Here is a 24,073-nt window from a genome sequence, read left to right as displayed (position 1 = left end):
GTAAGTTTCACCATGTCCCTGTTTAATTTCTGTTTCCACGATCTGTCCATTGATGAAAGTGGTGTGTTGAAGTCTCCCACTATTATTGTGTGAAGTGCAATGTGTGCTTTGAGCTTTACTAAAGTTTCTTTAATGAATGTGGCTGCCCTTGCATTTGGATCATAGATATTCAGTATTGAGAGTTCCTCTTGGAGGATTTTACCTTTGATGAGTATGAAGTGCCCCTCCTTGTCTTTTTTAATAACTTTGGGTTGGAAGTCGATTTTATTAGATATTAGAATGGCTACTCCAGCTTGTTTCTTCAGACCATTTGCTTGGAAAATTTTTTTCGAGCCTTTCATTCTGAGGTAGTGTCTTTTTTTTTTTTCCTGAGATGGGTTTCCTGTAAGCAGCAAATGTTGGGTCCTGTTTTTGTAGCCAATCTGTTAGTCTATGTCTTTTTATTGGGCAATTGAGTCCATTGATATTAAGAGAGATTAAGGAAAAATAATTGTTGATTCCTATTATTTTGTTGTTCGAGTTGGCAATCTGTTCTTATGGCTGTCTTCTTTTAGGTTTGTTGAAGGTTTATATTCTTGCTTTTTCTAAGGCATGGTTTCTGTCCTTGTATTGTTTATTTTTTTGTTGTTTTTTTTCTGTTATTATCCATTGAAGGGCTGGATTCGTGGAAGGATAATGTGTGAATTTGGTTTTATAGTAGATTACTTTGGTTTCTCCATCAATGGTAATTGAAAGTTTGGCTGGGTATAGTAGCCTGGGCTGGCATTTGTGTTATCTTAGTGTCTGTATAACATCTGTCCAGTATCTTTTGGCTTTCATAGTCTCTGGTGAAAAGTCAAATGTAATTATGTTAGGCCTGCCTTTATATGTTACTTGACCTTTCTCCCTTACTGCTTTTAATATTCTATCTTTATTTGGTGTATTTGTTGTTCTGATTATTATTTGTAGGGAGGAATTTCTTTTCTGGTCCTGACTATTTGTACTTCTGTAGGCTTCTTGTAAATTCATGGACATCTCTTTCTTTAGGTTTGGGAAGTTTTCTTCTATAATTTTGTTGAAGATATTTGCTGGTCTTTTAAGTTGAAAATCTTCACTCTCATATACTCCTATTATCCGTAGGTTTGGTCTTCTCATTGTGTCCTGGATTTCCTGGATGTGTTGAGTTAGGATCTTTTTGGATTTTGTATTTTCTTTGATTGTTGTGCAGATGTTCTCTATGGAATCTTCTGCACCTGAGATTCTCTCTTCCATCTCTTGTATTCTGTTGCTGATGTTCGTATTTATGGTTCCAGATTTCTTTCCTAGGGTTTCTATCTCTAGCGTTTCTTCACTTTGGGATTTCTTTATTGTGTCTACTTCCCTTTTTAGGTCTAGTATGATTTTGTTCATTTCCATCACCTGTTTGGATGTGTTTTCCTGTTTTTCTTTAAGGACTTCTATGTGTTTGGTTGTGTTTTTCTGTTTTTCATTAAGGACTTGTAACTCTTTAGCAGTGTTCTCCTGTATTTCTTTAAGTGAGTTATTAAAGCCATTCTTGATGTCTTCTACCATCATTGTGAGATATGCTTTTAACTCTGGGTCTAGCTTTTTGGGTGTGTTGGGGTGCCCAGGANTGGGTGAGNTGGGAGTGCTGGGTTCTGATGATGGTGTGTGGTCTTGGTTTCTGTTAGTAAGGTTCTTACCTTTGACTTTCACTATCTGGTAGTCTCTGGAGTTAGTTGTTATAATTGACTCTGGTTAGAGTATGTTCTTCTTGTGATTCTGTTAGTCTCTATCAGTAGACCTGTGAGACTAGAGCTCTCCTGAGTTTCAGTGGTCAGTTGCAGGGAAGGTTCACAGTTATCTGGCATTCGGACCTGCTTCCTGGCAGAAGATGAAGGCCCTAAACAGGGCCTGTCCCAGAAGATGTTAGCTTTTGTAGTCTACACTCTCACCTGTGCAGAGTAGTCTTGGAAGGATCCGGGAAACAAGATGGCTCTCCCAGATGCTCTAACAACGCTCTTCAGGGCAAGGTGGACATCTCTCCACTGGCAGGGAAGATGCCAGGATGTCTGGAGTCCAAAACGGGGTATGCTTCAGAAGCTGTCCTCTAGGGACCTTGGGGGTGCCTGTTGACACTGTGCCCAAGGTGACCTGGTGCTTGTGCCGACTGGAAGGGACTTGTGACCCTGGTCAGGCTGGGTTTTCTGCTTCCCTAATGCTGTCTCAGGTCCCGCATGAATGGAATGGAACAGAAGTTGTGTTCCACTCACTGGTGGTTCTAAGATTGCATGGAGGGTCCTCTAGGGACCTTGAGGGTGTCTGCCAACTCCACGCCCAGGTGACCAGGTGCTGGTGTCTACCGGAAGGTCTGGCTAGAACTTTGAGTACTAAATTGAATAGATAGGAAGAGCGTGAGCAGCCTTTATATGTTATTTGACAGTTTTTCTTTACCACTTTCAATATTCTTTCTTTGTCCTGTACATTTGGTGTTTTAATTATTATGTGATAGGAAGAATTTTTTTTCTGGCCCCATCTTTTTGGTGTTCTGTAAGCCTCCTGTGTATTTCTGGGCATATTTTTCTTTAGATTAGGAAGATTTTTTTCTATAATTTTTGGAGATATTTTCTGTCCCTTTGAGTTGGTAGTCTTCAATCTCTTCTATACCTTTTATTCTTAGGTTTGGTCTTTTTATCGTGTCTTAGATTTTTTGAATGTTTTGAGTTAGGAGCTTTTTGCCCTTTTATTTTCTTTGACTGTTGTGTCAATGTCTTCTATGGTATGTTCTACACCTGAGATTCTCTCTTCTATATCTTGTATTCTGTTGGTGATTCTTGCATCTGTGACTCCTGCTCTCCTTTCTAGGTTTTCCATCTCAAGAGTTGTCTCTCTTTGTGTTTTCTTTAATGTTTCTGCTTCAATTTTTAGATCCTACATGGTTTTGTTCAATTTCCTCACCTATTTGATTGTGTTTTCCCATATTTCTTTAAGTGATTTATGTCTTTCTGCTTTAAGGTCTTCTACTTGTTTAATCTGTGTTTGCTTGTATTTGTTTAAGGGAGTTACATATACCCATTTTAAATTTCTCTATCATCTTCATGAAATGAGAATTTAAATATGAATCCTGCTTTTCAGATGTGTTGAGGGTGTGCTGTGGAGGAAGAACTGGGTTTTTATGCTGGCAAATAGTATTTTTTTTATTTAGATATTTTCTTTATGTTTCAAATGTTATCCTCTTTCCAGGTTTCCTCTCTGAACTCTCCCCCCCCCATCCCATCATCCCTCCCCCTGCTCATGAACCTTTTTGTTGTCTATGTTCTTCTGTTTGCCTCTCACCTTCTGGTTATCTCTGGTATTAACTGGCTTCGTTGTCTCTGACTGGAGCCTATCTCTCCTGGGAGACTGTGATCCTGTGATTCTGTGATCCTGTCATCCTGAGATCCTGAATGTGTTAGAACTTTTGGGGGCCACTCTCTATCTGGGAATAGACTGAGTGGATGGGGATCCAGAGCAAATGTTCTGCTCCAGGCTCAAGTGCAAACCTGAAGGAAGATGGGTCTCTGGCTACATAGGGTGTCTGCATCCCTGGTTACAGGTAAGGGGGTACTCCCAGTTATGCCAGATATTAGGGCAAGGTTTGGGGTCTCATCTTTGATTCTGGATGTGCCAAAACACTTGGGTGTGGGGTGTTGAGCTGCAACTGGATGTGGGCTGAATGAGTGGGGATCCAGAGCAGAGTCTCTCCTCCTGGTACAGGTACAAACCAGAATGTGCATGGATCTCTGCCTGGGCCTCTGTTATCCTTTTAGATCATCTGGGTAACATTTGAGAGGAAGGGAATTATCAGAGTAATGCATCCAACATACCATATACCACATTGGCTACAAATTGAAAAGTAGAAAATGCAAATTTTATTTCTTATTCCTCAGTAACTTCATCTCTATTGACAAAGCCTGCATCTTCAGTCTTCATTCAGTCAACCACTATTGACATAAATTTCATTCTCAAGAAAGAATAGTTTGGATTCATGTGTATTTATAAAGCTTCATTTCTGGGTTTGATACATGCTAAATAATACAAATTAATGGTCGAAATTGTGTAGCCCACTTGAGTTATTTGCATGTCAGTTTCTTGAAGAGACAAAGTTAAGTGTTAAAGGAAAACCTTTCAATTTATGCCACTCTACTCTCTAATACAGAATGATTTTAGCATATTGTTTCAGGAGGTTTCCCCTGGCATGTAAGAAAGATTCATGCCTGCATTTGCTATTAATCCTGAAGTTCTATGATTTATTCCCTCAAGTTTATGAAGTAATTACTTGCAAGAGCTCTTTCTTGTATGAACTGTAATAAAAATGACTTAAGAAAAATGGTTACTCCTTGCATAAAATTAAATAGAAATTAAATTAAAAGGCAGGACATCTGTTCATTTCACATGTAACTTTGTGGACACTTCTGAGAGGCTTTGTAGATAGTGATAAGAAAAGTGGGGAAAACGTTAATTCTAGTAATTCATAGGTCCAGTTTCCAAGTAATCAATTTCTCTATTTATATTCCACTGTAGTCAAAATTTCTAGTTGTGACTCAGGACACTCAGGTCAATCAACTCTTTGAAGTAGGTAGCCCCTCTCTGAACAATGTTGTCTAAGAGGATATCAGGAACTATGAGGACAAGTAATAGAAATTAATAAAAATGTAGGAACAGCTTTTGTTTGTTGACACAGTAAAGTATATTGGAAAATATTTGCATTTATTATTTTAGTAAAAATTGAAAGGGTTAAAACAGAATATGAAGAAATTGCATCAAAGATTTGACAGCTATATAATTATCTTCTCTAGAAACATAACTAAAAACTGTCAGAAAATATGAAATCACATGATTCCAATGATATTAGTCATCCTTGTATCACAGGTTAGAAATGTAAGCTTCAAAAAGTGAAGTATTTAACTCATAATCACTTGTAAGTGATGCTCAAGTGATAAGGAGTGCAGCATATAGATTTCTTAACAGTTAAAAATTTAAAACTATGGATTAGAGCTCTGATTGCCAGAAAGCTTTTTCCCTGGGGGATAGGCATGCTGTGTCAGCAATATTAAGGACATGTAGTGAGTCCTCAATATCCAACCAGCCATAAGAGCTTCTCATCTATAAGCCTATTACACACTTTCTTAGTCCCACAAAAGTAGTGAGCAGAGAATATTCTTGGAATTGTAATTTAGACTTGAGGACAAATATGAATGGCTGTGTTATTTTAGTCCAAGACAGTGGACATGACATCATTATGAGGTTTTCTGAATTTTCCCAGAAGAAGCAAGGAGAGCTAGTCTTTTCCATTTTTGTCACACATTTCCACACTTTTCTCTATACACAGAGAAAGCAATCAAGGAGAAGGCATTGCCTCTTAGGAGAACCTAAGCCAATGTTTCACATTCTCAAGGATTTAAAATTTCCACTCCTTTCTTCTATTGGACTTTAAGAATAAAGTTGACTACATCAAAGGCAGTAAAAGGCAGAGGCTAGGAAAGACTCAAATAAAGACACACACTTACATACATACACTTATACACACACCATACACCCACATACCATAATCACTCACACATACTCATACACTACACATATATACCACACACACACACACCATACATATATACTCACATACATCATACACATACACTCACTCATACCATACACACACACACACACACACACACACACACACACACACCACAAAACCAGAGAGTACCACAGAGACAGAAACAGAGGCAGAAACAGACAGAGACACACACAAAGGAAACATAAATATGACTGAATAATGTAACTTATGAAAAGAAGTTTGACTGCTAAAAGCAGCGAGAATTCAGAGAGTGAGCTGGCAGCAGTCGCTGTCAAAGGATTAATAAAGGAAGCATCTGCTAGGGACAGGTGGCAGCCCAGCAGAAAAGGAAATAAAGGCTTCTGGTGTAAAATAGAAAATGTAAGGAAAAACACTTTGGTTTTTTTCCATTAAAAAAAAACAAACAACCTACTTGTTTTCATTAATGACATTACTCCCATTTCCAGTGAGACCTAGGACTGTGCAAGGCACCAGCCCCTATTGCCTTTATAAAAGTTTTGTTACAGAAAGACATAAAATCAAAATGTAGATGCATACTCTTTGTTAGTTATATAATCTTTGTTAGTTAGAATCTGGAGATTCTAAAAGAAACACCATATTAAATAGTGATTATTGGAAATTATGACAAAAAACAACCATCAGAAAAGTATGCTGAAGGAGGTTTCACTTCATCAGTGAGGCATGAGAGGGAAAAACGCTCTCACTAAAAAAATATCACGGTGTCCATTGAAGGCTCAATGCCAAGGCCATCCCTGTTCCTTGGCAGTATACAGGGATGCTCTCTGTGTCTGCCTCCTGGCTCCTCAGGTTCACAGTCACAGAACGGAAAAGCCCATAGGAGCTGCAAGTGAACTGCTGATGAACAATTGGACCATTCTGTGACTTTGTTACCTAAAGTGTAAAAGATAAGTTGAAAGTTAGATTGTAAAGATGGGAGGACTTTTTACAGAAGTGGTTGGTAACATCTGCATGTAGTCTATCACAGCAGTTTTAAAGACAACCAGGGAGATTCCCCATTAGATGTGCACTGTTTAGACAGCATTTCTTAATACTCATCCCTACCTTCTAATGCTGGTTCAGAATTATCTTGCCCAAACATTTATAAATTTCAGAAAGAGTACTGAGACTTTTTCAAACGTGCTTGCTTGCTTTCTTCTCACTTGTATGAGCCACCTGTACCTGATTACAGAAGACTCTAAGTAGTTGCAAAGCAGACACACTTATTCTGAATATCTACTAAAATGCCTGCACTTGCTGTATTATTGCTGCCAACACAGAGTTCTCTCACACACATTTGTGTTAAAAACTTCCTCACATATTGGTCCTGAAGGTGACAATTGAGAAGGAAGACACTAGAGCTTAAACTAATGAGTTAGAAAATGTTGTTTGAAAATTATTCATTGTTATTGTGTATATATGATGTACCATGTACATGAGCAAGTGCATCCATGCTTGTGTCTGTGTGCGTGTATACACATGCACGTGTGCGTGCATGAGTGTGGGGGCTGGGCGCTTAAGGAATAATTTGTCTCATTATGTGATAGGTTCCAGATGTGGCACTCAAGTCCTCAGGCATATGTGGCAAGTCCTTTACTCACTGGGCCATCTCATTCATCTTTAGTATTATAGTTTCACAGGCCACTGACAAATTGAAATATGAAAAAAGACCCAGTTCTGCCAACTTGTCACAGAGCACCCATCCTAAAGCAGGATATTCACAAAAACAGGCTCCCTTTTTCTCTAGTAAAACACTGGGTTATATAAAAATGAAATCACTTTTTTTTTATGATTATAGTTTCCTTAGTTTCTTTCCTTGGTCTGATGGTTTGTATCCCCCAGAAGCTACTCAACCCTTTAAACATAAAGTAAAATATAGCATACATCTGTTCAGTTCAAACATTTTTAAATTTACAAAAAAATCGGGATATGGTTTAAGTCAAAGTATAGAAAGCAGACATATGTCTAAGAAGTTATGATGAAAAGGAAGAATGAGAGATACACAGAGGCTGGAAAGAAGGTGAGTCCCAGAGTAGACGGGTGACAAATTTTTGACAGTTATTCATAAAGTCCATAACTACCAGCCACAGATATTTTTTTCTTTTTATTATAATTATTACTTTTATTTTTTACAGTATAGTCATTACTTGTTTCCTCTCTGCTCTCTCACAGTTCTTCATATCATTTCTCCTCTCCCCTGTCTCCAAGAGGGGGTTCCCACACTCTTATCCCCAAACTCACCTCTACCCCACCGGGGCTCCCCAGTTTCTCATGGGTTAGGCACATCTCTCAATGAGGCCAGACCAGGCAGTCCCCAGCTGTATATATGTCAGGAGCCTAGGAAAATCTAGTGCATGCTGCCTGGTTGGTAGCTCAGTGTCTGAGAGATCTCAGGAGGACAGGTTAGTTGAGACTGCTGGTCTTCCTAGGGGGGTAGCTGTCCTCCTCAGCTTCTTCTAGCCTGTCCTTAATTCAACCACAGCGATCCATTCGAATGGTTGTGCATAAATATCAGCTTCTGTCTCAGTTGCTTGATGGGTTTCTCAGAGGACAACCATGCTAGGCTCCTGTCTGTAAGCATGCCATAGCATCAGTAATAGTATCTTCCTTGGATCCTCTCCTTGAGATGGAATCCAATTTGGGCAGGTTTCTGGGCCTCTTTTCCCTCAGTCTCTTCTCCATTTTTGTCTCTGCAGTTCTTTTAGACAGGAACAATTCTGTTTCAGATTTTTATTTTGTCTGTGGAATGGTAACCCCATTCCTTCACTTGATACCCTGTCTTTCTACTGGAGGTAGACTCTAATTCTCAGATACCTATAAGTTCTACAGTTGAGATGAAATACCTAATTTATTGGTCATAGCATTTTTAATGAGCAACATCTGTGAGCTTAAGTCCTTTGCCCAGATTTCATTTTTTTTTTCTGAGATTTTTCTCAACATGGGCTATTGCAGCTGGGAAGAAGATAGGCTAATTTCAGATTTTTCACTTCTCCCCCTGCTCCTCCAAAATAATTCACCAATCTCAGCTTTGAAGAACAGCACAATTTTGTAGTTTCCTTGACCCTCCTTGCACTCATCTCCAGGGTATCACACATATTTACCCTCCAAACATTGGTCTGCCCCAGTACACACACTCTGGTTTATTGCAGCCCCCAACTCCAGTAGGCACCCCTTGGGAATCCATAGGCCACTCCTGCCAGAGAAGCAGCTAAACCAACTGCAGATTTTCACCTCTCCTTTTAGCCCTACATTGCCAGCTTGGTAACTGACCTTCTGCTGTGGCCCCTCATCAGTCTGTCCACAGTGGACTAACTAATAGATCCTCAGAACACCTTGCTTTACTCTACTCCAATTGCTAATCTGAACTCACAATATGCAGGAACATATTTTACTTAGAACCCTTAGTTCCCATACCTATAAGAAACCCAGAAGAATTTCCTACAGACAATATCCAGGCACCAGACTCTCCTAAGAAGCAGGAAAAGAAACCAAGGAGAAAAAAACCACCCATTTTTGCTAAGTTATTCTCTGTTTACTGTTTGTGATTCCACCCCATTAACAAACATCTACATGCAAACCCACTTGAAATGAGTATTATAAGCAAAGAAAATAACACTATTTTTTATTCAAAATATGCGTACCAAATGTCTCTAAAGTGCATATTAGATTTTACACATCCTTCTCTACAGAGAAATACAGTTTCTATAAAGAATATTAAAAATAAAAATTAAAAATTAAAGTCTGGTGCTTTGTTTATTTATATATCATTTGTGAGACACCAGGGACAGGTAAAGGGGAATAGGAAAAAGAGACCCAAAAATAAAGAAAAAAAGAAAAATAAAAAAGGGATTATCTGGGTTTGAAAAGTTATTATTTATATTATTTGTGCTTATTTGCCTTCTATTATACCTTTAAATTTACTGTAAGCATTTACTCAAAACATGGACTATTATAGAATGAATAAAATATGGTTATAACAACAAATACATAATACATGTTGGATGAATAAGTATACTATAAAAGTAATTTATTACTTCAACTGTAATAATTATTAGGCATGAAGAACCATTGTGCCATGCTTTCTGATTTTGCAGTGTATCCAGAAAGTCTTTCTCGATACAGAAGACATGGAATATCTAGTGAGTCACTCCTGGCCTTTATTCCTGTACAAATGGGGGTCATTAAATAAATATATTTCTTCATATATAATTAACTTGTCTGTTAAATACAAAAAAATGTTTAAGGTATGGGCAAGACAACAGTGAATAAAATAGCAAGTAATATGGCCACATTTATTGAACTGTATGTACATTGAAGGGAGATTGGCTTCATAAGAAGAAAGGAAGTTTGAGTTGATGGAAAATGTGCTCCATCTTGGATGTGTAGTCAGCTTCATGTTTGCTTAGTGAAAGATCAATTATAAAATCAAAGGATGAGCAGTAGGAGCATCATATACACCTGTGATTGCCTGTATGTTTTCTCAGCCCTCTTTACTTTGCCATAGTTGGCCTGTGTAACAGTCATGACCTCCACAGGATCGCCTTCCTTTGCTGCTCTTGGGAATATGTGTTCCTCCATGGCTCAGGAACCAGGTCGAAGTTTGCACAGGAAAAGTTGATAGACTTAAATTGCAGCTGACTCTGAAACTTTTAACACAAAGTGATTTTTTTTTCAGCCAAGGGTGCCTAACCCTCTTTAAATGTTCTTCACAGAAGCAATCAGATCCAGAATTCATATCTTTAGAAAAGCAGCCTTCCTCTTTCTTGAAGCAAGCCAGGCGCAAAAGAGGTATTCTTGTGATAGCCAGTCCGCTAAGCCACATAAAACTGGGCCATTATTACTTGTGTCCTTGTAGGTATTTTAGCCTTTAAATGGTGATACTATCATTTTAATTAAAGCTGAAGTTTTTTCAGCATTCAATTCAAAAAGAGACTGCAAGGTCCTATTCTACAATAGAAGCTAAATCCTCAGTTCTCAAGTAAAACAAACTATATGTATGAATGTGTAAGGGGTAGGAAGTTCTTAAATCTAATGGTGGGAGATCACATACAGATGGTCAGAGTAAAGAGATACCTCAGAACTATAAAATGTATACTTAACAAAAGTCCTTTCATTGTGTATAAAACATGTCCTTGGAAATACTCAATATTGAGGGGTGAAGAATTCAGTCAGCCTGTTAAAAACTATAAACTCACCTTAATTTTATTATCTGAGTGAAATTGATGACTTAATTTAGATGATTATTTTATAAAAGACCATGGAAATACTGAAATTCTTAGTCTACATTGCCACGCAATAGTGAGAAAGGGTATAATATAAGATATCTAATTTATGTATTTAATATATTTTATAGTATTAACTGGTGGTGTATATGCTGTATAATTATTTGTTCAGGATAGGTGTTTTGGGCTTCCTAGTATATTCCAGAGAATCCTTTAAACCTTCACACTGTATGACAGTAGCTTTCTCTATTCAAATGTAGCCAACAGTCATGTTTCCAGCTATTAACATATCCCAGTGAAAAAGACAGTTTCAGCACCTCTGCTTGAAGACTATTAATATGAACAGTGTTTCAGCACTCTCTAGCAAATATGTCTTACCTTCCATGGACTATTTCACAAAGTAAGATGGAGGAGGAGGAGGAGAAAGAGAAGGAGGAAGAGGAGGAGGAGGAGGAAGAGGAGGAAAGAAAGCCACATTAATTTTTCATTCCCCTGCATCATATGTGAAATTGTACATAAAACTACTAAGCTAATTTCTCTCCTTTCCATCGTTAATTTTACATATTAACGTGTTTGGTCTAGCTTCTATAGATATACTCATTGAGATGTCCTGCATATCGCTATATACAGTAGGATGGGAAAGTAAAAAACAAAAACAAGTTTATTTTAGCCGACCTACAATGTGCAAAGTAAAAGAGGCTCTACATACCTACTCTGAACACTGAATATTAAGTCTCAAGGTGATATTGCATAGTACTTCAAAACTAATCAACCAAAATGCCTCATTTCTTCCCACTGACCATCTGCTTGCCAAACACTTTTCTCCACTTTACAGTTTCTTGTCATTCTTATCCTAAATCAATGTAGGTCTTTCATAGGCAAGTTATATCCTCTTATCCTCTGAGCATCCTTACAAAATACCATGATATCAGTGATCAAAGGGAGGTGTTCTCCAATTGCTTCTGGTTGTGCACCCGTTGCTGATTTAGGGGATTTGTCCTAAGATTGGTCTCCATAATTTTGGTGGGCATGGGCAAGAGCACAAACATACCTTTATATAAGAAGTCCTTTGGTGCAAAATCTTAATTTAACAATTTCATTTTACTCATTGAGGGAAACAAATAACATGTTTCACTCCTTTTAAAAAAACACGTATAGAATAGAAATGTATTTATCCTACATTAGTGCCAACTATTTTTCACTGACCAGTGGCATCAGACTTTGAGAAGCAATTGAACATATTATCAAAATGTTTAGTATTCAATTTGGAAAAAGAAAATGGTACTATTCATGGCTTTTAAGGAAATGTAGAATACTTGGTAATTCATTTGACATAATAGATCTTTTAAAATGATAGTTTATACTACATGTAAATCCTCAAGATATTTAATGTAAATATCTCCACCAGTTTTGGAAGTAGAATTGCAATAGAACACATATTTCAAGCCTTGTGTCTATTTGATATTCATCCTCAGTATTATCTTGAAATATGTAAATGCACTCTGTTACTGTGGGACTACCATGTCCAAATCAGAGAAACAACTGATTTGATTAATTAATTGACTAAGTAATTAAGTAAAATAATGAATAGAATCACATAGATATAAACCATAGTCTACATTTAAGTGAGGGCTCAACTCCTATTGCATTCCAGCAATGTCCCTCTCTCAGTACATATCATTTGCAATTGCACTCGCTTCTCCCTATGATTATGTTTGAGATTGTGATGCTTAGAGACATTCCCTAGAAGGCCAAGTAATGACAGAATATCATAAGTATATTTGCGCATCTGTCAATATATATCAGCAGATCCATAAACAAGCAGGCTTGTGAGAAATTTTAAGGTGTTGCTAAAGCCCTTGGATAATTTGCATTTCTGGATGTAAATTATTATTGGAAAGTGCCAACATTTCTTTAGGTTTCTAAGGAATATACACACAATCTCTACATTCTACTTGGAGAATCTGATTTGGAAAGCTTGAGTCTACTCTGATTATTCATGTGTAGTCTGGCCTTGCAAGTGTTTCACTTCGGGGAATCTCTAAGAATTTTAATTTTTTCCTTCAAAAGTAAAGTTTTATGGATGATGTAGAAACACTTAAATTGAAATGTTTAAGGGTTGCAATGATGTACTCACTTCTAAAGAATGTGTCTGTTTCCATTTTCCAAATGACCCCCAATCTCCTTGTATTTCCTTTAGCATCTCATTGTGCCACAGGTTGAAAAGAGACCAGATTCTCCACAGGATAGCTTCATGTAATCAGTTGCAGCTTGAATATCATCTTTGCTACACTCTGGGTCAGATCCTTTTGACTTTATTTCATTTCAAAAATTTAACTCTTTCCTAAACAGTGGTTAATTGGTTCTTTCAGCCCAGGTAATTTGTGTCAATCAGATATGTGTTCTGTTTATTCTATGAAGTTCACATACTTATTTGATGTAAAGTGTAGCTAGTTTTTTTTTATTTCATAGGATTATAAAAGCTGTACTGTTTCATTACTCAGGATGATCAAAAGGTTGTTAATTTTCATTAAAACAATTTTCCTTTCAATCTGTGGAACTTCTGTGGTTTTACATGGTTTGCTTGACTCTTCATTGGAATTAAAATCAATCAATCAATAAATATCTAAATGTGACAAGAGAAGGAACATTTACAAATTACCAACAATAAACAATAACATCATTAACACATACTTAATAATTGTGTACTATTCTTATCATAAATTGCCTTTTATAGTGAATAACACTAATGTTTAGGGGGAAAGTCAAGTGGTTATTCTGAAACATATAAAGAGAATTCTATCTATACATCACAAAGCCAACAGTTCTTCCTCAGGTTATTTCATAATTTTTTAAAATGAAAAAGAAAATAACAAAATAGTCTTATTGAGCAAATAAAGGTCAGAAGCCACAGGACCATCTGGCTGTTGTCTTATAAACCTATGAAGTTTATTAAATAATAATTGACTAACAATGTATTATTAATCAAAAGCATATAAAATCCGTACATCTACCCTTTTTGTTCATAGGAGAAATTTAGTGTTTCAAGAATGACCTTAAACAAGTCAACAAATGTTATCAAACATATATATGTACTCTGATTTCTGCAGATGTTCCTACAGTTACATCTATATTCTATTTTCTTTAAAACTATTAGCACATACTACTTACAGAGAATAAATGGATTTTATTATGCATCTGTGTCATCCAATATACTTTGCTCAGATACAACTGTACATTCTTCTTCTCCACTCATATCTTTTATCTTTCCATGTGTGTTTTACAAATTCCTTTTTACACAAATACTTAACATATTGTGATCATATTCTGCCCATATTACCATTTCATAGCCCCACACCACTTCCTCTTAAATTATTATTATTTCTGAATAATTAGTATTGCTTGCATAGCATGGATAGGGTGTTACTGAAACACAGGCACCATACCAGGGCTACATAACTGGAAAAACATGGCTCTCCTTTTCCAGGCAAATCTTCACCTGGAAGAGTCAGGCTTCTGAGCTCGTTTCCCTGAAGTAAGGTTATACGGTCTAGCCTTGTGAATATCTTCTGGAAGTATTTACAGATATAGTATGTCTTACATAATTTGCAACAAAATTTTAAGTGTATTAAAATTATATGAGTAGGTTACTGTTATGTTTGTAGATCTCTTAGAAATTTTAGGAGTTGAGTGTTAACAAATGCTTAGTGAACTCCCTACTTATTTGAGACAATCCTTCTAACATTTTACAAAATATTATGTGACAAATTAAGAGCAAGGAGAAATTAAAAACTTCTCACTGCACAACAAATTAAAATTAAAATATAATTAAGTCATGGTGTATGTCTGGCTTGGCTAAATTCAGATATTCCTATTATATTTCCAGGGTTTTTAATCTTCATGAAAGTTTTTTGGTTCTATATTCATCTGTTCAAACTTCATTCCAAAAGTTGCATTACATAGTGTGGCAGAGGATGAAAAAATAACACAAGGTTCAAGTGATCTTAAAAATGCCTAAGAATTATTTGAAAATACTTTGTGACGATTCCAATAGGAACTCTTCTAGTGGTATTTGCATGATCATAGCAATAGCTATAGATGCAGAAGTTCCATGACTGTCAAGTCTCTTCAGTCATACCTACAACCAAGGTTCCAGGTAACATTTCTACTAAAAGGACTCAGAGGTGATGAAAGAAAATTGTGTCATTTTAAAACAATTTTATGTTACTTATATTAACAGTATCACAAAATATATCATTAAAATAGGATCTAGAACACTCTGCATTTTTTCCATGCTAAAAAATACAACTATTTTCTGAAAATGAAACTTACATATTTAATGACCTTAAATGTTGTGTGGAGCTTATAGTATTTTTCTTTTGTTAAGGTAACCAATAATATTGTATATATTACTTATTAGTTATCATCTATAAAAGACTTAGAGGCTGGTGTACAAAAAGAGAAAAAAAACAGAAAAAGAAAAAGAAAAAAAGATCTGACATATAACCTGCCTCTAGGTATCCAGTAGCTAAGTAAAAACAATATAAAATCTGAGTATCTCTGCTTCCTGTTTTCATGTGTGTGTCTTGCTGTGAGTCAGTTTTGTACCAGTCACCCTGAATTCTAGGACCATCACGTATATGTATAAATATCTATTGCTTACTAGTCAAGTCTATCAAAGGTGCCAACAATTTTTTGATAGGAATAAAGTCCTGACTGAATAACCCCAAAATAATAATATTCACTCAGACTAAAGTATAATTAACACTGAATAACTAAACTATTCATGCTCTTTGACTCCCCGTTCTGTCTCTTCCTTGGGTAATACTGCAACTTATGTCAGGACCTGGAAGACAAGGCTAAGGTTGCTTAGTCTCCTTAGTCTTCCTTGTGTCTCTATATTGATTAAAGCTCTTTCCTTGCTTCTCATCATCACATTTTTATTTGTTTTCTGTATGAGTAGTCAGACCTGACTTGATGAGGACTCAGTAATTGGGAGGTTTCCCTAAAACACTAGTAATAATTACACTGAAGGTACATAGAATTTCATGTCAATATACTTTCCACAACAGCAGCAATTTCACATCTTGCTTCTACTCTAAAGATGTTTTATATTAATATATTATTATAATGTTCAACTTAAGGAAGGTAAATATCGTATTTAGGTCAAAACCCATTAGTGTGTTTGTGTGTGTGTGTGTGTGTGTGTGTGTGTGTGTGTGTGTGTGTGTGTGTGTGTTAGGACAGCCCAAACTTACCTTGAAATTCCTAGGGGAGAAGGAAGAAATTATTAGGATTTGAACAAATGCCATGCTACTTAATCACCTGGGATGGGAAGTGACAAAATCCCACATGTATAAGATCAAACAGCTTGTATTTCTAGCTTTCTACTTATTTACTTACTTACGTTTGTATGATCATTCACCTCAATCATTTTATGTCTGTATCCCTAAGGCTCTACATGTAAGAAGTAGCCCCTACTTTTAGGGAAGGACATACTGACAAGAAAGTCAATGATTGTAGTTCAGACTATTGAGTGCTTTGATGGAAGAAAGAGAGCAGAGAAAGAGAATCAAATAGTCTCAGAAAGTCTCCAAGAATACCTGGAGGAAGATGGTGAGACACAATCTGTTATGAATCATATCCTCACGCACAAGATCCTAAGTGAGTCAGAATTTCACTAGTGATTTTACTCGAATGAGTTTTCAGAAAATTTTAGGTGTAGCTGAAAATTCTGAGAACAAGAAATGAAACACACTACAAGATTTTTGGAGCTAGTCTTGTCTGTAAAGCTAACATGTTTAAGTTTGAACAAAGAAGAAATTCATCCCAAGATAAACTCAACAACAACAAAACACACACAAACACTCATTCATACTCAGTATATATGAATAACAGTATATATGAATAAATGTACACACATATACAAATAATTGTAGCATTGTATGGTATTATTTATAATCACTTTCTGGATGTAGCATAAAGAAAATCTGTAAAGTGTGGAATAACCACACACTGGATTGGGGAGGAGGGGCTCAGTGTCCCTGCAAATGTCATCCCTGGCAGAGTAACCGTTCATGTGAGGGATGAAGGAAATCTGGATCAGCACACTTAGTATCTGGTATAGGTTCAAATTTCTAGAATTAGACACCAGGTAGTAAATTTAAGCATATTTATGCAGAGTACAACTTTGGACAAAAGTTTCCTGTTAGCAATGATCTTAATCTCATGTGTAAAGTTTATATCAAAACTCTTTTGCAAAGTACATGTGACCTCTTTGATAATTATGAGTTCTATAACTTAAGGGCCTAGGGGAGGAACTGGTATGTTCTAGGTCATCAGAGAAGTCAGAGAGCTGCAAAATATATACGAGATAGATTTTATTGACTCAGAAAAAAAATGTTCAAGATAAAGATCTGGGGAGGAAGAGTCTAGAACAAAAATAACAATGATGGGGATCCAGGTACGGCCTGCCCCTACAGATAATATAAGTCACCAGTCTAAGAGATAAACATGTTTTCCATTGAGAAAACAACACTGCCTGGTTAATATTCCTGGTTTCTCTAGTGCTTTTCTGTGAGTACAAGAACCTTGAACCCTCTACAATAATAGTACTACATATCTACAAAATTAATGAGTGAGAATGATTCTATGAAGCAATACACAGTGCTGATACAGCAGTACACCATAATAATCATAAGTCTTGGATGGCTAGGAAGCAATGCTGCTACATATTTGAAGCCATCCTGGGCCTCAGAGTATATAACTTTGACATAAAGAAGCCCCTCAAAAAGCCACAAACAAAACAAAATATATTCAGTGAACAAAAACTGACAAAAATCTAGTATATAATGATATTTAAACATAAAGCTGTATGAAAAATACTGTTAAAATCTATATTTGTATAAGAAAAAAAGAGGAGAAAAATTTTACTTTTTAAGCATTTAGTAAAGGAAATATAAATTTTCTGAGATTATTTACCTAAGAAGAACTAGGGAATAAAGAAAAGAAAGAAAGGTTGGGTCTGGGAAAATAATATTTCTCTAATCTATCTTGAGAAACTATACTAAAGTTTCAGTAACCAAGGTTGATAACTAGGATATACAGGAAATATAAAATTATAAATATAAATGCATCTTAATGCATGCAGTGCTGCACAAGCATAATCTTCACACTCTAGAGCCTGAAACAGGAGTATTGCAAGTACAACATCAGCCAGACATAATACAGCAGCATTTAGTCTGCAAAGTCAACATAAAATATATTTCAAATTACTAACCTTGGTGAAGAAGGACAGATGGAGTGATGTTTAGATGTAATATTTGTGATAAAGCAACCAGATTTTGAACATAGCTTTCTTTTTTTGGAGTGTATATATTTCTAGTATGATAATGTTTGCTGCATATTCTGTAAAAAAATGGTAAAAATGTACACACACACACACACATACATATATGTGTGTGTATGTGTGTATGTGTGTGTATATAGATGTATGATAGATAATAGATAGATAGATAGATAGATAGATAGATAGATAGATAGATAGATAGATAGATAGATAGATAGATAGATAGATTATGTATTACCCTACAGACATTTAAGGACTATCACCTTGCTTCCAATGGCATAGCTATATATGTTAAACCTTTTAAACATCTAAAGCCAGTTTAGTGGTCCAAGATTTTCTTTGAAATATAATCATATTGAAATAATAATTATTATTTCTTGGGTTCAGTGGCCAGGAAGGAATCTGTCTTTGGTGTTCACTTTTCGCACGTTGCCAAACGGTTTCTTATAATGATGAAGATATTTGGTTTCATTTTGGATAAAGCCACACAACTAATCTAAGTGGAAAAGCCATTCTAACGACCAAATCCAGGTGTGTTATAAATGAGGAAAAATGGCAGCGTGGCATCTGATTATAGGACGAGGTACTGTGAGTTGTGGGTATGCTTCTTGGCATTGGATTTTGTGAATGATGACTATTACTCATGACTAGGTAAATTTTAGTGCATTGCCTTTAGTTTATGCCACATTCTAGCTTCTTGAGTATGCAACAGTAGGTTTTCTTCTCTTAGATAAACAGAAGTACATAGAGAGAATATGTAGAAGATAGATAGATAGATAGATAGATAGATAGATAGATAGATAGATAGATAGTAGATAGATAGATAATATATATTTCTATATAGAGAATATATATAAGTGTATATGTGAAGGCTGCTAGTAAAACACAGGCTTCTAGGCCTCTAGGATGAGGATGTTAAAGCCCACACCCACAGTGACACTCCTGTTCCAACAGGGCCACACCTTCTTATAGTGCCACTCCCTGGGCTGAGCATATAAAAACCATCACAACAATTGAATCAGTAATAGATATAAATGCTTATGTTAAGAAACTTTGAGAATACTGCCATTAAGTATTGAAGTGAACTATATCTTGGTAAAACAGAAACAGTGAGAGAGAAGGAGAGAATATGATTCCTATTAGACTCTGTCATTCGTAAAACAGACTCAATTACTAGGCCTCCAGTCAATGGTACAGCACTGGGATCTGTCACATGCTCAGCCAGACACATCAAGTACAACTGGTTTGGTTGAGCAATAATTGATAATAAACAACACAGTGGTTATCACATGAACATTTGAATATTTAACATTTCCCTGGTGTGCACAAACATTACTTCCAATGTGTTGTTCAGTATTGAGCTTAGACATTTCTGACACTCATGATATGAATCCCTATTAGAAAGTATGCAGAACACCTCAGAGCCTTTCAAAATCTCAAAAGATGGATTTTAAAAATCTGTGGTAGTTTACTTAAGGGATGTCCTGACCTTCCCATGGTTTCTCTCTAATGCTCAGTCAATCTGGGTTTTCAATTTAGCCCTTCCTCTATCAAAAAAAAAAAAAAAGTTTTGAAGGAATTTCATATCTGTGCATCAAACTTCACAACTAATTAGATGTTCTACTCATTAATACACAAAATGACTTATTTCCAAACAGTTAACCATAATAATCTCAAAGAAATGAGGTTTCATTTTTATGTATCTATTCTTTGAAGAAAGTCTTTGACCTTTAAATTATATAAAAGTAGTCTTTTCTCAAGTCAATCTATATGTGAGTGATACAACTCCGTCCCTCATATCAATGAGGAAACTTAAGGTAAATTCTGTTTTTTGTGCTCAAACTGCTTTAAAATGGGTAAGACTCATGATTATGAATAAATGATGCAGCTGAAAATCAATAATTGCTTTTCTTATATTCATAATGCAGTGCTTAATGAATAATTGGTATCTACCAGCACCTGACAAATTTCTGTTCATGCTTTATCTCCAATTTATAAATGTCTCTGATTAGTGATTTTAAGATGTAGGAGCTACTTTGAATAGGATGTTTATGTGTTGCATTCTATCATTGGAAGCAAAGTCTTAGGAATTGGATTGGTGTGTTCATACATGCACAGATACAGACAGAGTACACCAAGATGTGGAATAGATTGCACTTATTTTGATATGCTTTCAATACATGGTTTTTTTTCCTTTTTTTTACAAATCAAAACATTTTTTTCTTGGATATTTTCTTTATTTACATTTCAAATAGTATCCCCTTTCCTGGTCACCCCCTCCCCCAGAAACTCCCTATTACATCTCTCCTCCTCCTGCCTCCACAAGAGTGTTCCCCCACCCACCCACCCACTCCTGCCTCCCCACCCAAGCATTCCCCTACACTGGGGCATCTAGCATTCAAAGGACCAAGGGCCTCTCCTCCCATTGATGTCAGATAGGGCCATGCTCTGCTACATATTCAGCTCAAACCATCGGTCACTCCATGTGTACTCCTTGGTTGGTGGCTCAGTCCCTAGGAGCTCTGGGGTGTTTGGTTGGCTGATGTTGTTGTTCTTCCTATGGGGCTACAAAACCCTTCAGCTCCTACAGTCCTTTCTCTAGCTCCTCCATTGGGGACCCTGTACTCAGTCCAATGGTTGGCTGGAAGCATCCACCTCTGTATATGTCAAGGTCTGGCAGAGCCTCTCAGGAGACAGCTATATGAGGCTCCTGTCAGCATGCACTTCTTCGCATCCACAATAGTGTCTGTGTTTGGAGACTGTATATGGGATGGATAGCCAGGTAAGGCAGTCTCTGGATGGTCTTTCCTTTAGTCTCTGTTCCATACTTTGCCTCCGTATTACCTCTCGTAAATATTTTGTTCCCTTTTCTAAGAAGGATCAAAGCACCCACATCTTTGTCTTCCTTCTTCTTGAGCTTCATATGGTCTGTGAATTGTATTTTGGGTAGTCCAAGCTTTTGAGCTAATATCCACTTACCAGTGAGTGCATACTATGTGTGTTCTTTTGTGATTGGGTTATCTCACTCAGGATGATTTTCTAGTTCCAATCATTTGCCTAAGAATTTCATGAATTCACTGTTTTTAATAGCTGAGTAGTATTCCATTGTGTAAATGTGCCACATTTTCTGTATCCATTCCTCTGTTGAAGGACATCTGGGTTCTTAGTAGCTTCTAGCTATTATAAATAAGTTTGCTATGAACATAGACGAGCATGTGTCCTTGTTGTATGTTGGGGAATCTTTTGGGTATGCCCAGGTGTAATATAGTGGGTCCTCATGTCAAATTTTCTGGGGAACTACCATACTGGTTTCCAGAGTGGTTGTAATAGCTTGCAATTCCACAAGCAATGGAGGAGTGTTCCTCTTTCTCCACATCCTCACCAGTATCTGCTGTCAGCTGAGTTTTTAATCTTAGCCATTCTTACTGGTGTGAGGTGGAATCTCAGGGTTGTTTTGATTTGCATTTCCCTGATAACTAAGGATGTTGAACATTTCTTTAGGTGCTTCTCTGCCACTCAGTATTCTTCAGTTGAAAATTCTTTGTTTAGCTCTGTATCTCATTTTTAATAGGGTTATTTGATTCTCTGGAGTAGAACTTCTTGAGATCTCAGTATATATTGTATATTAGCTCTTTATCAGATGTAGGATTGGTAAAGATCTTTCCCACTCTGTTGATTGCCATTTTGTCCTATTGACAGTGTCATTTGCCTTACAGAAGCTGTGCAATTTTATGAGGTCACATGTGTCAATTGTTGATCTTAGAGCATAAGCCATTGTTGTTCTATTCAGGAAATATTCCCCTGTAGCTATGTTTTCGAGGCTCTTGCCCACTTTCTCTTCTATTAGATTCAGTATATTTGGAGGTCGTTGATCCACTTGGACTTGAGTTTTGTACAAAGAGATTAGAATGGATTGATTTGCATTTTTCTAAGTGCTGATATGACCACCAGCTGAACCAATTGAAATTGCTGTCTTTTTTCAACTGAATGGTTTTAGCCCCTTTGTCAAAGATCAAGTGACCATGTGTGTGTGGGTTAATTTCTGGGTCTTCAATTCTATTCCATTTATCTTCCAGCCTGTCTCTGTACCAATGCCATACAGATTTTTATCATATTGCTCAAGAATACAGCTTGAGGTCAGGGGTGGTGATTTCCCCAGATTTTCTTTTATTGTTGAGAATATTTTTCACTATCCTGGGTCTTTTGTTATTTAAAATGAATTTGGAAAATTGCTCTTTCTAACTCTATGAAGAATTACATTGGAATTTTGATGAGGATTGCATTGAATCTGTAGATTGCTTTTGGCAAGATAGCCATTTTTACTATATTGATCCTGCCAATCCATGAACCTGGGAGATCTTTCCACCTTTTGAGATCTTCTTTGATTTCTTTTATCAGAGACTTGGACGGTCTTGTCATACATACCTTTCACTTACCTGGTTAGCGTCACACCAAGGTATTTTATATTATTTGTAGCTATTGTGAAGGGAGTTGTTTCCCTAATTTCTCTCTCAGACAGTTTATCCTTTGTATAAAAAAGCTACTGATTTATTTGAGTTAATTTTATATCTGGCCACTTTACTGAGGTTGTTAATCAACTATAGATGTTCTCTGGTGAAATTTTTGGAGTCATTTAAGTATACTATCATATCATAGTGATATTTTGACTTCTTCCTTTCCAATTTGTATCCCTTTGACCCCCTTGTTGTCTAATTGTGCTGGCTAGGACTTTTAGTACTATATTGAATAGGTATGGGGAGAATGGGCAGCCTTGCCTAGTCCCTGATTTTAGTGGAATTACTTCCAGTTTCTCTCCATTTAGTTTGATGTTGGCTACTGGTTTGCTGTAGATTGCTTTTACTATGTTTAGGTATGGGCCTTGAATTCCTGATCTTTCCAAGACTTTTACCATAAAGGGGTGTTGAATTTTTTTAATTGCTTTCTCAGCATCTAATGAGGTGATCATGGTTTTTTTTTTTTTTTGAGTTTGTTTATGGAGTGTATTATATTGGAAGTAACTTACGAATTATTCCCCAAATATTCACATGAGGCTTATTTTCTCAAAGATCCAAAGGATGGCATATTTAATTAACTTAAATAGAATATTTTAAAATTGTATCATTGTATATTGTTGTTTAATACTTCTGAATACCGATGTCCTAAATTCATGATTTCCTACTATTGTTCCACTTTTTTTGTGTTGTAGAAATAATACATCTGCATCGCTCTGCTCAGATAGGCATGCATGTTGCTTTTACAAGTATATGTGTGATCAATTCTGTAATATTCAACCCATGTTTTCTCCATTACTTATATTTCCATGTATGTGTCTGTATTAGTACACCCATGTAGTCTGAACCTCACAGATATCCTTTGGTCAAATATGCTTATAAATACATGGACACCATGATACTAGTATTTAAGTGTGCTCTGCTCTTCTTCTGGTATTTCTGTATGAGCTGTTGACTGGCCAATTTCCCTGCTGTCATAATAGTCCCATATGCTTTGATTTCTAATAAATGTATGATCACCATTGTTGCTGTCTGGCACTTTCTTAACAATTGGACAATTGTTCTGATTACTCTACCATAACTAACATTTGTGCTTATACATGTCCAATATAGTACATTTCTATATTCCTATAAAATATAGTTCTATATGAACATAGAATATGGTCTAGTTCAAGTACGTTCAAAGCTTATAAGTACAACTCTTTCATTGTAAATTCACATTAGTTTAAGATTTAGCAACAGTGCCTCATTATTTCTTAACATGCCATTGGGTTCTACCTTAGTACCAGAAGGAGTTTTTGTGCACTACTAGTACATATATGTATAGCTAACCTTGGGCATCCATATTTTATGCTTTGGGGAAGCCAAGAGCAATTCTTTCTGTTTTATTTAATCCATG

The sequence above is a fragment of the Mus caroli genome, chromosome 8 (assembly GCF_900094665.2).
Source record: "Mus caroli chromosome 8, CAROLI_EIJ_v1.1, whole genome shotgun sequence".
Taxonomy (NCBI): Eukaryota; Metazoa; Chordata; class Mammalia; order Rodentia; family Muridae; genus Mus; species Mus caroli.
Note: the sequence above shows the minus strand (reverse complement) of the source record.